The sequence below is a fragment of the Thermobia domestica genome, chromosome 3 (genome assembly GCF_964235325.1).
Source record: "Thermobia domestica chromosome 3, izTheDome1.hap1.1, whole genome shotgun sequence".
NCBI lineage: Eukaryota > Metazoa > Arthropoda > Insecta > Zygentoma > Lepismatidae > Thermobia > Thermobia domestica.
The window spans coordinates 62,264,249-62,278,917 of NC_137456.1; the positions used below are offsets into that span (position 1 = coordinate 62,264,249).

Genomic DNA, 14,669 nt, shown 5'->3' on the forward strand with positions numbered 1-14,669 from the left:
GTTGCGCAGGGCTTCTGGGGTGATTTTGTCCTGACCTGGCGCTCTATGTAGGCTGATGTGTTTGAGGACTTGCTGGATCTCTCTGGGGGTGGTGAGTGCATTAGCTGGCGTTGGGTGTTCGAAGTTACTTTCTTCGATGGTCCGTCGTACTGCTTCTCGGGTGGTCGCTGGAACAGGGGTGTTGTTGGGTTGCAGGATGTTCGAAAGGGTGTCTGCAAACAGCTCGGCCTGCTCTGCTGGTTCATGGAGAAGACCCTGGGGGCCTTCGAGTGGATAGGTCTTCGGTCCTCAGCGGTATATACAGCCTTATCTACCAAAGGAACACCTCTACACTGCGAGTATTTCAATTTATACTTTCCCACCGATATAGAATAGTTTCTTTTAAGCATCCTCTTTACTTTATTAAACATCAAAAGGTTATACAATTGGTTATGTTTAAAGGTATCAACCTCGACACATACATAAAATAACAATCACGTCTGAACTTCCTACACTAGCACCATCGCTCCATCTACTGGCTACCAATTCAACTACTTTACTTGAACAAATACACAATGACATCTTTGATAACTTTATAATACTTCCCAATCAAATACAATCTACATGTTTTTCACTACATCGTCAAATTCAATTCTAAACATTGAATTGTCATCGACTATTTTATCGTGAATACACAGAGTTGTCTCCGATTATGTCTGAGGAAGGCAGCACATCTATTTTCTTGAATAGTGAATAATATGTCCTGGTTTATGATGTCGGTATAAGTTTTAAAGTAAAATACACATATAGAAGACCAAAAAATCATTTCGTTATTTCAGAGTTCCCACATTGTCATCTTTGAGAGAGAACAAAGTGAGCTAATATATTCCTCGTAGAAATTGTACACAATGAAGAAATATGCTAAAGAGGAAACTTAAAACAAATACATCCCACAGATCTATTAGCATAAAACAAATGGGTTTTTAGGACATTTCAACAGACATTTTAAGATTGACCACTACATAAGAAGAAACAATCCTGTAGACAAACTTGGTACTTCAAACTGAAGAACAGATCCTTTCCGCATTCAACTGAAGTTTCAGTATTCTTGTCTGGGAACCGTTAGAAGTATACAAGCATGACCCTCACTCTACAAAAACATTTCTCAACATTAGTTTCACAGTTTGCAGTTCATGACGTATTAGCGACAAATCTTACTTAACACAAATATAAGAACTATATTAAAGAATTCGAAAATATTCATCTTCGAATTGTTTCTAAAATCTTACACTTTTAATAATTTTGGATTTCACTATTCGGCCCGTAGTTAATAGGCTCGAAAAATACATTAATATCTCTTTATTGTTCCCCTCCACGGAAATCTTTAGTAAAAGGCGAAAGATTTATACGAACTGAAGGGAAACTAGGGTGAAACACCAATTTTTTTTTTTTTTTTTTTTAACTGTTAAACCGCAGACGATAACGTCGTCTCTTCGGGAGGGATAAATATGGTAAACATTGGTTATGATTGATACATATATATGGTCTATGAGATTCGGCTACAACAATAATAAAGAAAGTCACTTTATTCATACAGAGGTGAATTATTATTGTTGTTGTGAACCATGTGATACAAAACAAACAGATATGGATGGGGAAGGTTGAGATGTAAGTGCTGAAGACAGACAGTGGTCAATGTATGGTTAGACATAAGGAGTATTGAAATAATGAAAGATATGCTTATTGGAAGGGCTGAGCGAATGATGAGATGAAGTGCATGGACGCCACAGTACACAGGGAAGTGTTAGTATTCACAAATGAGCTTATCTTCTGTGTTGGGGCTACTCAACACTGATGGCAGACATGGGGGAAGCCCTTGTTAGAAGGAAACTCACTGTGCAAACGATGGGTATATGTGCGGATTGAATTCTGATGGATGATAGGTAGCGAAGAAATGATGGTCAGGGTGTTCCGGATGCTTCTGGCCATAGATGGAGAGTAGATGTCGCAGTGGAGGATAGTAACACTTAGGCGAGGTGGAAAAGTTACTATCAAGATATATAGTGTCCATAAGCGTATGGTGCTGAGTTCTCCATTTCTTGTCTACGTAGCGGGAGCGAAGATCTTCCAGATGGCGTGTGATGTGCGGAAATGTGATTCTTTCGTATAAGAGACGTGTGGGACTAGGCAAGCTTATTCGAAATGCGAGTCTCAAAGCGTGGCGTTCTATAATACGTAGGCGCTCGTAGAAATCGTCATTCGCACTAACCCAGGCGGTGTGACCATGAGTGAGACATGGGCGAAGGAAGACCTTGTAAGTGTTTAGGACGGTATCCGTGTGCAGGCCCCAGGTAGTACCAACCAGGCGTTTTAATAGATTTAAACGGTTTTGTGCTTTCTCCTTAATAGATAGAAGGTGAGGTTTCCAAGATAATTTGGCATCAAAGACTACCCCCAGGTATTTAACAGTAGAGCTGGGATTGATGGGTACACCTTCTACGTTAATAGCGAGTAAGGATGGATTGCGGCGTACTCGACTGCGTCTCTTGTTTGGAAGTATCACTAGGGCTTGTGTTTTGGTACAATTCAATTTTAACTTCCATCGATTGCACCAGTTGCTAAAAGCATCTATAGCTTTTTGCAGAGAAATGTTGATTTGGTGCATAGTTTTGCAACAAGCCAGCAGTGCAGTATCATCTGCAAATGTGAAAGTGTAGATAGGCTCAGGCATCACGGGCAGGTCACTAACATACAATATATATAATAATGGTGATAAGGCTGAACCTTGTGGGACACCAGTACAAGGAAAAATTGGAAAAGATAAACTATTATTAATGGAGATATATGCGAGACGATTCGTAAGAAAGTGGTACACCATACGTATATATGCGGCCGGAAGATCGAAGAAGTGTAACTTATATATAAGACCATTGTGCCACACGCGATCAAATGCCTTTTCAAGATCGAAGAGAAGAAGGCATGAGGGTGCAGTTCTATTATAATGGTTCGTGATGATGGTGCTAAGACGTAACAAGTTATCGAGGAGGCTATGTTCAGGTCGGAAACCTGCTTGGTGTTTAGGCAACAGATCATGAACTAACAGATGGCTATGGAGTCTCCGGACTATGATGCGCTCAAAGATTTTCCCAAGTGTGGAAGTGAGCTGAATGGGCCGATAAGAAGCTGGATCTGTTTTATCTTTTTTAGGTTTCAAAAACATAAGTACTTTAGATACTTTCCAATCAGATGGATAGTAGCCAGTTCTGAGGACAAAATTGTACAGCGTTGCCAAGATATGAAGTAAAATAGCAGGACCTTCTTTAATATGGCGGTAGGTAATGCCATCAAACCCTGGTGCCGTGTTTTTCTTGTGACGTATCACGTCTGTAATATCCATTGGCGTTATTGGGGCCGTTAAAGGATGCTGATCATCCAGAGTATGGTCCATGTTAATTCCAAGGTACCCATTATGAGGGTTTGTATATCTGGCAATGCGCCTGTAAAGAGTTGATCCATCTCGGAAAGAGGGTTCTGGCGTGAAGGTGTTTTGAAGAACTTGGGCAAAGGCATCAGCTTTCGCAGAGTCCGTGGTAAGTGCAGAATTCTTGTCGAGTAGAGGGTAGTGAGGAGTGCTGGTTTTCCCAATTAGCCGGTTGAAATGTTTCCAATATTTAGTTGGATGGCTCTCCTCAGCTAAAGCATTAACTGTCTTTATCCAGTTGCGCTTTTTAAATGCTCGGATGTAATTTTGAACCATGCGAAGATACTGACGATGAAGTCGCAGTGTGGCTTCATTACGGCTGTGTAGGTAATCCTTGTACGCTGTTCGAGCTAGAGAGATGAGAGAGAGATAGTGAGGTGGTAGTTTAGGCCGGTAAAGATTACCTGTGGTTTCTGGAATGTGATTTGCACCGCTGGTTTGAATGCTTTGCGTAATGCGATCTAAAGTCATGTCGAACGTAGAAATGTCAGATGGAAGTTGAATATCTGCTAGTGCGTCGTGGATATCCTGCCGGTACTTTATCCAATTGGCACGGTCAAAATTTGGCCGAGAACGGAGAGTTTCTTGAGGTGGTTTCGATCCATTAGGAGAAACTATGTCGACCTTTACAGGATCATGATCGCTACCAATAGAATCAAGAACACTGACATCAAGATATGGGACTATACTAGATGAGGCAATTACCACATCGGGAGTTGTATTAGAGGATGGGCGAGTTGCTCTAGGCAGTGGGCAAATTTCGCCGTTCGTGTGAGAAGTAATGAAATCAGAAAATAACCGTTTTTCAGTAGCATTTCTGCTATGGTAGTTAATGTCAGCCATGACAATATAGGAGCGAAAATTAGTATCCAGGTACGTGAAAAACGAAGTAGGTATGCGAACATGCGGTCGAACGTATATGGTTGCTACAGTGATAGGCCTTGATTTAAAATAAATGGTGACAATATTATGCTCCGGTAGAGGTTCAGGGAATTTGTGATTAATGGTTTTGATAGGTAACTTATGTTTAGTGCCAATAGCTGTTCCGCCATTTGCTCTCTGCCCCGGTGGTCCATCGTGGCGTGTGAATTGATAACCAGGAAAATAAACGGATTGTTTTGGAGTTAGGAAAGTTTCATTTAAGAGAAAACTATGGACCTTATGTTCATGTAATAAAGCAGTAAGTAGGTCTTTCCTGGTACAGAGTGACTGGATATTGAGGTAAAGAAACGTTATAATAAAGCCTGTATCCATGATTATGACAGTTAAACTTGGGTTGTAAGAGGATGAATTTGAAAATGCACTGTCTGTCCAGAATAGGTTGCTTTGACATCTAGGTTATAGAGTATTTTAGTTGCATATACAACTTGATGGATTATGTGGGTCCGCAAGAAAGGATGGATGTTCTGGAGAGCAAGACTAAAGAAGCGGATCATGTCTTCGACTGTAACAGGTTCTCGAAGAGAATTGTGCGGAGGCACTGGCGTATCTGGTGTACGTAAAGGCACTACTAGTTCGGGTTTAGTAGGCTCTGCTTGAGGTTTGGCCTTACATTTGTAGCTATAGGTAGGATGCGCATCATGGCAAGTGTTGCAATTTGGTGGCGCTGCTCCGTTAGGGCAGTCTTTAGTAAGATGGTTTTGACCACAGTAACCACATTTAGAGGTGTTTGGACAGTTATGTGTCAGGTGCTGGTTATAAACCTGGCACTTTTCACACCGAATCGGAAGAGGTGGGGGTGTACGAGACGGTTCTACTTTATGACGGCGTTTAAATATGTAGGCACCATATTGTAATAAATGGTCAATAGCTTGCTGTTCGTTTGTCAGAACTCTAACTAGATAGGTCGGGCCAGTATTGTTGCGTATACGGATACATTTTTGAATGTTCACGCCTTCAGCAGTAAGTTCTTCTTCCACTTCCGAGTCAGTTATCTCGGGATCGACACCCTTGATGACGACGGATAACAACGGTGGTTTCCTTGGTGGTGGACCTTGCGTCTGGCGTTTCGGTTGTAGAAACACCAAACGGTATATACAGAGTTATCTACCAAAGGAACACCTCTACACTGCGAGTATTTCAATTTATACTTTCCCACCGATATAGAATAGTTTCTTTTAAGCATCCTCTTTACTTTATCAAACATCAAAAGGTTATACAATTGGTTATGTTTAAAGGTATCAACCTCGACACATACATAAAATAACAATCACATCTGAACTTCCTACACTAGCACCATCGCTCCATCTACTGGCTACCAATTCAACTACTTTACTTGAACTAATACATTACTAGAATGCTCACTACAATACATGATGCTCACTAATCCTAAGACTCTTTTATTTTCTACAACACTTGTGTTAGGAACTCTTATTTCCCTAACTTCTTCATCATGATTTGGTACTTGAATTGGTCTTGAAATTAATCTCCTATCATTCATCCACCTGATTTCAAAGACCAACAATCAACGTCACACCGAATCTGCCTTAAAATACTTTTTAGTACAAGCCATTGCAAGATCCTTACCCACCCAACCAGGTACATTCTAGGAACGTGCCATTTAAGTTCCATATGTACCGTTTACGTACCTGGTACTTGAAAAATGTACATTTCATATGCATAGCACGTGTCGCTAGGTACGTGCCTTTCGAGGAATTTCTGACACTTGAAAGGTACTTTTACATGCTTCACTGGAATGTGAGGAATGTGAATGGCACATACCCCATGTACCATGGCATGGTTGTGCGTAAGTTGCTTCGTATTGCGACTAGGGTTGCTAATTTAGCCACTTTGTGACGAGATCTGGCCATTTTGAGAACGTCGTTAGTCACATAATTTCCAAAGAGCCAATAGTGGCTTTTTAGCCATATGCTTTTCACTTCTATAGCCACTTTCTGAGTTTAGCCACATTGTAATATATTGTGTGTGTCATTTTGCAATTTTCTGACGTTTGATGCGTTCTCTAGGTTGTAACATTCTAAACCCCACTGGCAGAATTGTCCTCATAAAATTAGCATTGATGGTTATATTGTGACGTTACACAGCAGAGAATTAGTTCAAAACCTGTACGTTAAAACTAGACGTTAAATAAAATTTTCGGGAAGACGTAATTTTAAGTATAAACTAACTCCTTAAAGAAATTCAGCCTGATAATATAGACATCCTTCAGGAAATGGTTATCCTTCCTTTTCCATTATTATTTGGCTATGAAACAAATGCCGGAGACATATACAACCGCTATATACAACAGTGTGGTGTTGGAATGTGTAATGATTAGGATGTGATGTTTTATTTTATTTTTTTGAAAGTTCAACACTTCCAATGTACCCGTAAAAATGTACTAAAGAAATAGTGCCCATGTTTTTTAAATATTCAATTAGAACTGGACAATCTACATGAAATTTGCAATCGATCAGTGAAAACGTCATCTTTCTAGAGCCTGTAGTTTCTGAGATCTCATTGTCGAGAAACATATATGTGTATTTTAAAAGAGCTCCAAAGATGGCAGCACAATTCATTTGCATGTATTTCGGAGAAGGCTTACTAAAGGCAAAGGCCTTTGAACAATAATTTAAAAGCATAAACTTTGTGAAAAATATTTATTTCAGTAATTTATTTAAACTACACTCTTTTAAAAATATTTGTCTTTGTTATAAACGTGAAATCACAAATAACCGTAAATCAAAGTTTTGAATGCTAAGATTATAGGTTAGAGCTCGGTAGCGCTTATCTATAAATTAATACGGCACCGTTTTCCACTCACATATATCCGTCTGATTTACAACTTTTTAGTGGGTCGCCTTTCCTATGTTTCTATTAACAACTGCCTATCACACCCTATTTTTCTGCTATCCGGAGTTCCTCAAGGATCGGCTTTATCGCCACTTCTGTACATTCTCTACGTTGCTGATATGCGTCCACTACCAGATAAAGTCCATCTTTTTCAGTACGCCGATGACACTGCATTCCTTGCTTTGGGATCGACTATCCAATCAATAAACAAATCTTTGCAAACAGCTATTAACGATTTCCTCCGCTGGTGTGATAGATGGCAACTTACAATTAATGCCACGAAAACTCAGGCGATTGTATTCATTCCCTCTAAGAAAACCTCACGAGTCCGTCGAAATCCCAACCGCCTCACACTTCATGTCAACCATACACCTATACAGGCACGCTCAACAGTGACCTATCTGGGCATTACATTCGATAGACATCTAACATGGAAACCACATCTTCAAACAGTCACCGCCAAGGCTTACAATAGACTAAATCTTCTAAAGAGGTTAACCGGAACAACATGGGGCTTGAAACCTACTACAGTATTAAATACCTACAAAGCTTTCCTACGACCGACTCTAACATACGGTCACACTGCTTGGATAGCTGCTGCACGCTCTTTCTACGAAAAGCTCTTAATCTTAGAAAGACATGCACTACGTATTGCATTTCGTATTAAGTTACCTAGCCCAACAGCAGAATTATACAACCGCATTGAGTTTCCATCTCTACAGTTTCATCTTGAAAAGTTACGTCTCACCTACATACACAATCGTTATGAAGCACACCATCCTCTACTTCTGACTACTATGCATCATATGGCACTCCACCCAACAGCATTTCGATATTTCCATCCACCGCTCTCACTCCTGTATACTCTGTACTGCTACACACTACCTCCTGATGCACTAGACCTAGAGTTACTTGCTGAATATCAAGTTCATGACCATCTGCCGCTCATCTTTCCATCCTATGCTGCACAATAAATCCATCCACAACTAACATGGGCTCCCTCTGTCTTCTTCAATGCCTAGAGTAGCCCCTAGGCGAGAAGATAACTTCATCCGTCAACTAACTTTTCCCCGTATTGTGATGTGACCATGCACCTCGCCTCATCTACCATCTTCATCTCCACAGCATATAACCTATATAATGACAACTACGTTGCATCTTATACATCATGTAATTGCTCTGCCACCCTTTCCCTGCCTGATGTTAAGGCCCGCACAGGTCCTTAAGTCTTGATCGCTATAACAAGCTTTAATAAAGAACTCTGAGACCATCTCAAAATCAGGCACATCTACTGTTACCCATACTTCAGTTCCCTAAGAGAGGGCATAACCCTCTAACAGGGTTCTAGCCGGAACGGCTAGTCACTTACAAAAAAAAAAATCGCTCGTAAATGTTACTGTAGTATTTTAATAGATAGTTAAATTGCCACACAGATGCCGGAGGAGGGCATATATTTTCAGAGTTAGTTGCTTGGCTTTTTTTAAAAGTACAAGCTTCTAAATTCGAACGTAAAAATGAAGCGTTAAGGTTTTAGTATTTAAGTACTCGCACCCCCAGTTGCATAGCACTGCCCTAAGGAACATTACTGACATGCCTAGTACATTCCTGGCACATGCCAAGTAAATGTGTCAAGTACATACACGGTACGTGATATACACATAATAGATACATTCCTCGGTATGTGTCATGCACGTACTTTTGGGCGGAAGTAACCTTATTCCTTACATGTGTATTTCACATGATTGCTCTATTCACGTACCTATCATGTACATTCCAATGTACCTCGAGGAACATTCTTTACACATGATCAGTATGTACTTGTGTTGGGTGGGTACTTCTAATAGCAATTATTCTACTTTACATAGGACTGCAAACTGCATATTATTTAATTACTATTTCCTTACTTTTTAAAATAGGTGCAGCTCCTCTTCACTTCTGAATACCTGAAGTGATAGAGGCCATACTTTGAATAGACTGCATTATCCTAATAACATGACAAAAATTAGCACCCCTTGGCCTACTTTCTTATAGTTTAAAACCTACAAATCTAATCTACCTAACCTTAATTTTATCTTTAGTAGTAGGCTCAATCGGGGGCTTAAATCAAACATCACTACGCAAAATTATGGCATTCTCTTCTATTAATCACACTGGTTGAATACTCATAGCCCTACTATTAAGTGATATGGCATGGTCCCTCTATTTTCTATTTTATGCCTTGCTTTCAGCAATGGCAGTTACTCTCTTCGCAATAAACAAAATATTTCATATCAATCAAACTTTTTCCAATAAAATTGTTGCTACAACAAAATTAGCTATTTTTACTAGTCTCTTATCTTTAGGGGGCTTGCCGCCATTCTTAGGATTTTTACCTAAGTGAATCATTATCATAAAGACTGCCGAACAAATATCATTTATTATTCTCACCCTAATAGTGATAACAGCGCTTATTACCCTTTTCTATTATATACGAATTGCTTATGCTGCATTTATTATTAATCATCATAACCAAGCATGAACATCCTTAATGAAAAAAGGCCAAGAAACCTCAATCAGATCAATATTCATTATTATTTCACTAAGAGGCATAATTATTTTACCCCTAACTGTTAACATTCTTTAAACAAAGACTTTAAGTTTAAAAAACTAATGGCCTTCAAAGCTATAAATAAAAGGCAATCTTTTAGGTCTTAGTATATTAACTACTACTTCGGAATTGCAGTCCGATATCATAAATATTGACTATAAAACCTAATAGGAGGTCTTATTAACCATATCTAGATTTACAATCTATCGCCTATACTTCGGCCACCCTATTTAATTTCATTTGCAACGATGATTATTTTCTACAAACCATAAAGACATTGGTACAATATACTTAATCTTTGGGGCTTGAGCAGGGATGGTAGGAACATCATTAAGTCTCCTCATTCGAGCAGAACTTGGTCGACCGGGTAGCTTAATTGGTGATGACCAAATTTATAATGTGATTGTTACTGCCCATGCTTTCATTATAATTTTCTTCATAGTTATACCAATTATAATTGGAGGCTTTGGTAATTGATTAGTGCCCTTAATACTAGGAGCTCCTGATATAGCATTCCCTCGTCTAAACAACATAAGATTCTGATTACTACCCCCTTCACTCACTCTACTATTAACAGGAAGAATTGTAGAAAGTGGTGCGGGAACCGGGTGAACTGTATATCCTCCTCTATCCAGAGCCATTGCTCACGCTGGGGCCTCTGTTGATCTTTCTATTTTCTCCCTTCACCTAGCTGGTGTATCCTCAATTCTTGGGGCAGTAAATTTCATTACAACTGTAATTAATATACGAACTCCTGGAATAACATTAGAACGAATGCCATTATTTGTTTGATCTGTAGTAATTACTGCTGTACTACTTCTTCTATCCCTCCCTGTATTAGCAGGTGCTATTACAATACTTTTAACTGACCGAAATTTCAATACCTCCTTCTTTGATCCCTCAGGAGGAGGAGATCCAATTCTATATCAACATTTATTCTGATTCTTTGGTCACCCTGAAGTTTACATTTTAATTCTTCCCGGATTTGGTATAATTTCACATATTGTAACTCAAGAAAGTGGTAAAAAGGAAACTTTCGGTGTTTTAGGAATAATTTATGCAATACTAGCAATTGGATTTTTAGGATTCATTGTCTGAGCCCATCACATATTCACTGTTGGTATAGACGTTGATACCCGCGCCTATTTTACTGCAGCCACAATAATTATTGCTGTTCCCACAGGAATTAAGGTATTCAGATGAATCGCCACACTTCACGGGGCACAAATAACTTATTCACCCTCAATCCTGTGAACTTTAGGCTTCATTTTTTTATTTACCGTAGGAGGTCTTACAGGAGTTGTACTAGCAAATTCATCTTTAGATATTGTTCTTCATAACACTTATTAAGTAGTAGCACATTTTCATTATGTACTATCCATAGGTGCTGTATTTGCTATCATAGCAGGACTTATTCATTGATTCCCTTTATTTAGAGGAACAACAATAAATCCTACATGACTAAAAATCCAATTCTTAGTGATATTTATAGGAGTAAATATCACATTCTTCCCTCAACATGAATAATCGCTCCCGCACATAAAAAAAGTAATGCCTTAAATAAAGCATGTGTCAGTAAGTGGAAAAAAGCTAATACAGGGAATCCTATAGACAAAATTATCATCATAAGACCAAGTTGACTTAAAGTAGATAAAGCAATAATCTTCTTTAAATCATATTCATAATTAGCACCAATACCGGCCATAAATATTGTTAATCCTGATAATAAAAGTAACACATCTCCCGCATACACATTCAATAAAACATCTCTAAAACGAATTAGTAAATAAACCCCAGCGGTTACAAGTGTAGAAGAATGAACTAATGCTGATACTGGTGTAGGAGCAGCCATTGCCGCTGGCAGCCACGCAGAAAAAGGAATCTGTGCACTTTTTGTTATAGCCGCCAAAATAATCAAACTGGAAATAACTACTATTTCATTATTACTTAAGACTCTATGTAAGTAAAAGACATAATTTCAGCTTCCATAATTCAATATTCAAGCAATAGCTAATAAAATTGCTACATCTCCAATACGATTAGAAAGAGCAGTTAATATGCCGGCATTATAAGACCGTACATTTTCATAATAAATAACTAAACAATATGATACTAACCCTAGCCCGTCCCATCCAAGGAGGATTCTAATTAAGTTAGGAGAAACAATTAATAAGACTATTGAAAGAACAAATATTAGTACAAGTATAATAAATCGATTAAGATATCGTTCAGATCCTATGTATTGGCCACTGTAATAAATCACTATTCTAGAAATATAAAGTACAAATCTTATAAATATAAATGATATTCAATCAAATAAAAAAGTTATAATAATTTTGTTTCTATTAAAAGAAATAACTTCTCACTCAACAAATACTCTATATCTATTAATTAAAAAATTCAAGCCTATTATAAATAAAAAATACTTATTCTATTTAAAAAGACAAATCTAGTTACACAAATTGAAAAAGGTCAAACCATGGCTTAAGGGTTAATAAACCTTCCTTAGTTCCACAAACTAAAATTTTATCCTAAACTACTTAAGCAACTACAGTCATAAAAATCTTGGCCCTGCAAAAAAGATCAATAAATTTAAGGGAAATCAATGTAACATCAATAATAAGTACTCTCGTACACTACCTCCTCAACAAGAATATAAATTTGAATAAGGTATTCCATGTTGAGTATATGAATATAGGTATAATCTATAGGCAGCTCTAAAAAAAGAAAGTAAAGCTAACCCTAACATGCTCAATCAAGATCAGCCAACAATTCTATTCAATAGACTAATTTCTCCTAATAAATTTAACGTAGGTGGGGCAGCTATATTAGCAATTCTTAATAAAAACCACCATAGTCCCAAACTCGGCATAAAAGACAGTATTCCTCGATTAATTAACAGTCTTCGACTTCCTAATCGTTCATAGGAAATATTTGCAAGACAAAATAATCCCGAAGAACATAGACCGTGGGCAATTATCAATGTAAGAGCACCTCTAAATCCTCATAATCCTATTGTCAATAGGCCCATCAATACTAAGCCTATATGGGCGACAGAAGAATAAGCAATTAAGGACTTTACATCAACTTGTCGTAAACACACTAATCTGACTGATCAAATACCCACAACTCTAATACCAAATCAAATTAAATTCATATTCACAGCTACATTTTCTATAAAATATATAATACGTAATAATCCATAACCTCCTAATTTTAATAAAACTCCCGCCAAAATTATTGAGCCACTTACAGGCGCCTCAACATGTGCCTTAGGTAATCAAAGATGAACTAAAAATATAGGCATTTTAATTAAAAAAGCAACAACTAAAGCAAAATATCACATATAATATGTAACTCCTAAATCTATTACACTTCTTATATTAATCATCAATAATCTACCCTTAACATATTCCAAATAAAAAATGCCAATCAAAAGTGGTAGTGAAGCAAATAGTGTATAAAACAACAAGTATATACCTGCCTGCACCCGCTCAGGTTGATAACCTCAACCCAAAATTAAAAATAATGTAGGAATTAATGACCCTTCAAAAAAAAAAAAAAAAATAAAATATAAACAATCTAGAAGAAGAAAATCTCAAGTAGAGTAATACAAGTAATCATAAAACTAAACTAATAAAACTCGTACTATAAAATGAACTTCTCAACACACCTTCTCTAGCCATAATTATAAGAATAACAATTCAAATACTTAATAAAATCAAGGAATAGCTCAAGCCATCTCTCCACAGGTAGTAGCCCACCTCCCAAGGGACTAATCCTATACTATTTCTTAATATAAATAAAAAACAAACCCCAATAAGACAAAACTGAACAACTCATCATAATTTAAAATTAAAACCCAAAGGTATTAAAAACAGTATAAACATTAAATATTTTAGCATCGTAATACAACTAAAGAATTCAAATAATCACCTCCATGAGTTCGGACAATTGATACTAAAATCGACAAACCTAAACTACCTTCACAAACACTAAAAGTTAAAAATAATAAACAAAAATAGTTTTCAACATACAAACTACCTAAAGAATAAGATAGAAGTAAAAAACTTATCAACACAATAAATTCAAGTCTTAATAAAACCATTAATAAGTGCTTACGCTGAATAACAAAACAAGCTATCCCCAAAATAACTAGAAAACAAGAAAACAAAATAAATAATATTTTCATAAGCTTTTATAGTTTAACTAAAACGTTGGTCTTGTAAACCATTAATGAATAGAATTCTAAAAGCATCAAGAGAAAGTACAAACCTATCTTTAGTCCCCAAAACTAATATTTTAATAAACTACCTCTTGAAATTAAAATAACCTGAATATTACTTATAATCTTAGTAGTCTTAAGATTTATTCTAATTCAAATATCTCACCCCTTATCAATAGGCCTAATACTTGTTGTCAACACCATTACTACTTGTTTAACTATCTCAACCATAAGAGAATCTCCCTGATTTTCCTATATTCTATTCTTAGTCTTTCTAGGAGGTATATTAGTTTTATTCATTTATGTTACAAGACTGGCCTCAAATGAAATATTTACCTTAACACCTAACCTTTTCCTACTAACTTTCATAGTTCCATTCCTATTAATTCTTATAATAATTATCGACCCTCTTCTACTTCCAAACATAATTTCACTACCAGATCCCCAACTTTATACAACTAATTATCAAGAAATTCCAGGTATAAAATTTTACATAACATCGATCTTAATAAATACTATCATATTAGCAACATATCTATTCATCACATTAATTGCAGTAGTAAAAATCACTTCATTATATCAAGGACCTCTTCGGCCCTCTAAGT

General features: G+C 37.0%; 1 non-coding gene and 2 pseudogenes across 1 annotated transcript; 1 reads left to right on the plus strand and 2 right to left on the minus strand.

Moving 5' to 3' along the window:
- Positions 1-1,297: 1,297 nt before the first annotated feature.
- Positions 1,298-1,411, minus strand: LOC145682431 (U5 spliceosomal RNA). Its single transcript, XR_014130896.1, has one exon. It is a non-coding gene; the product is annotated as a U5 spliceosomal RNA (small nuclear RNA).
- Positions 1,412-4,837: 3,426 nt separating this feature from the next.
- LOC145681807 (NADH-ubiquinone oxidoreductase chain 2 pseudogene) lies at positions 4,838-9,770 on the plus strand (annotated as a pseudogene).
- Positions 9,771-12,393: 2,623 nt separating this feature from the next.
- LOC145681808 (NADH-ubiquinone oxidoreductase chain 4 pseudogene) lies at positions 12,394-13,744 on the minus strand (annotated as a pseudogene).
- Positions 13,745-14,669: the final 925 nt, after the last annotated feature.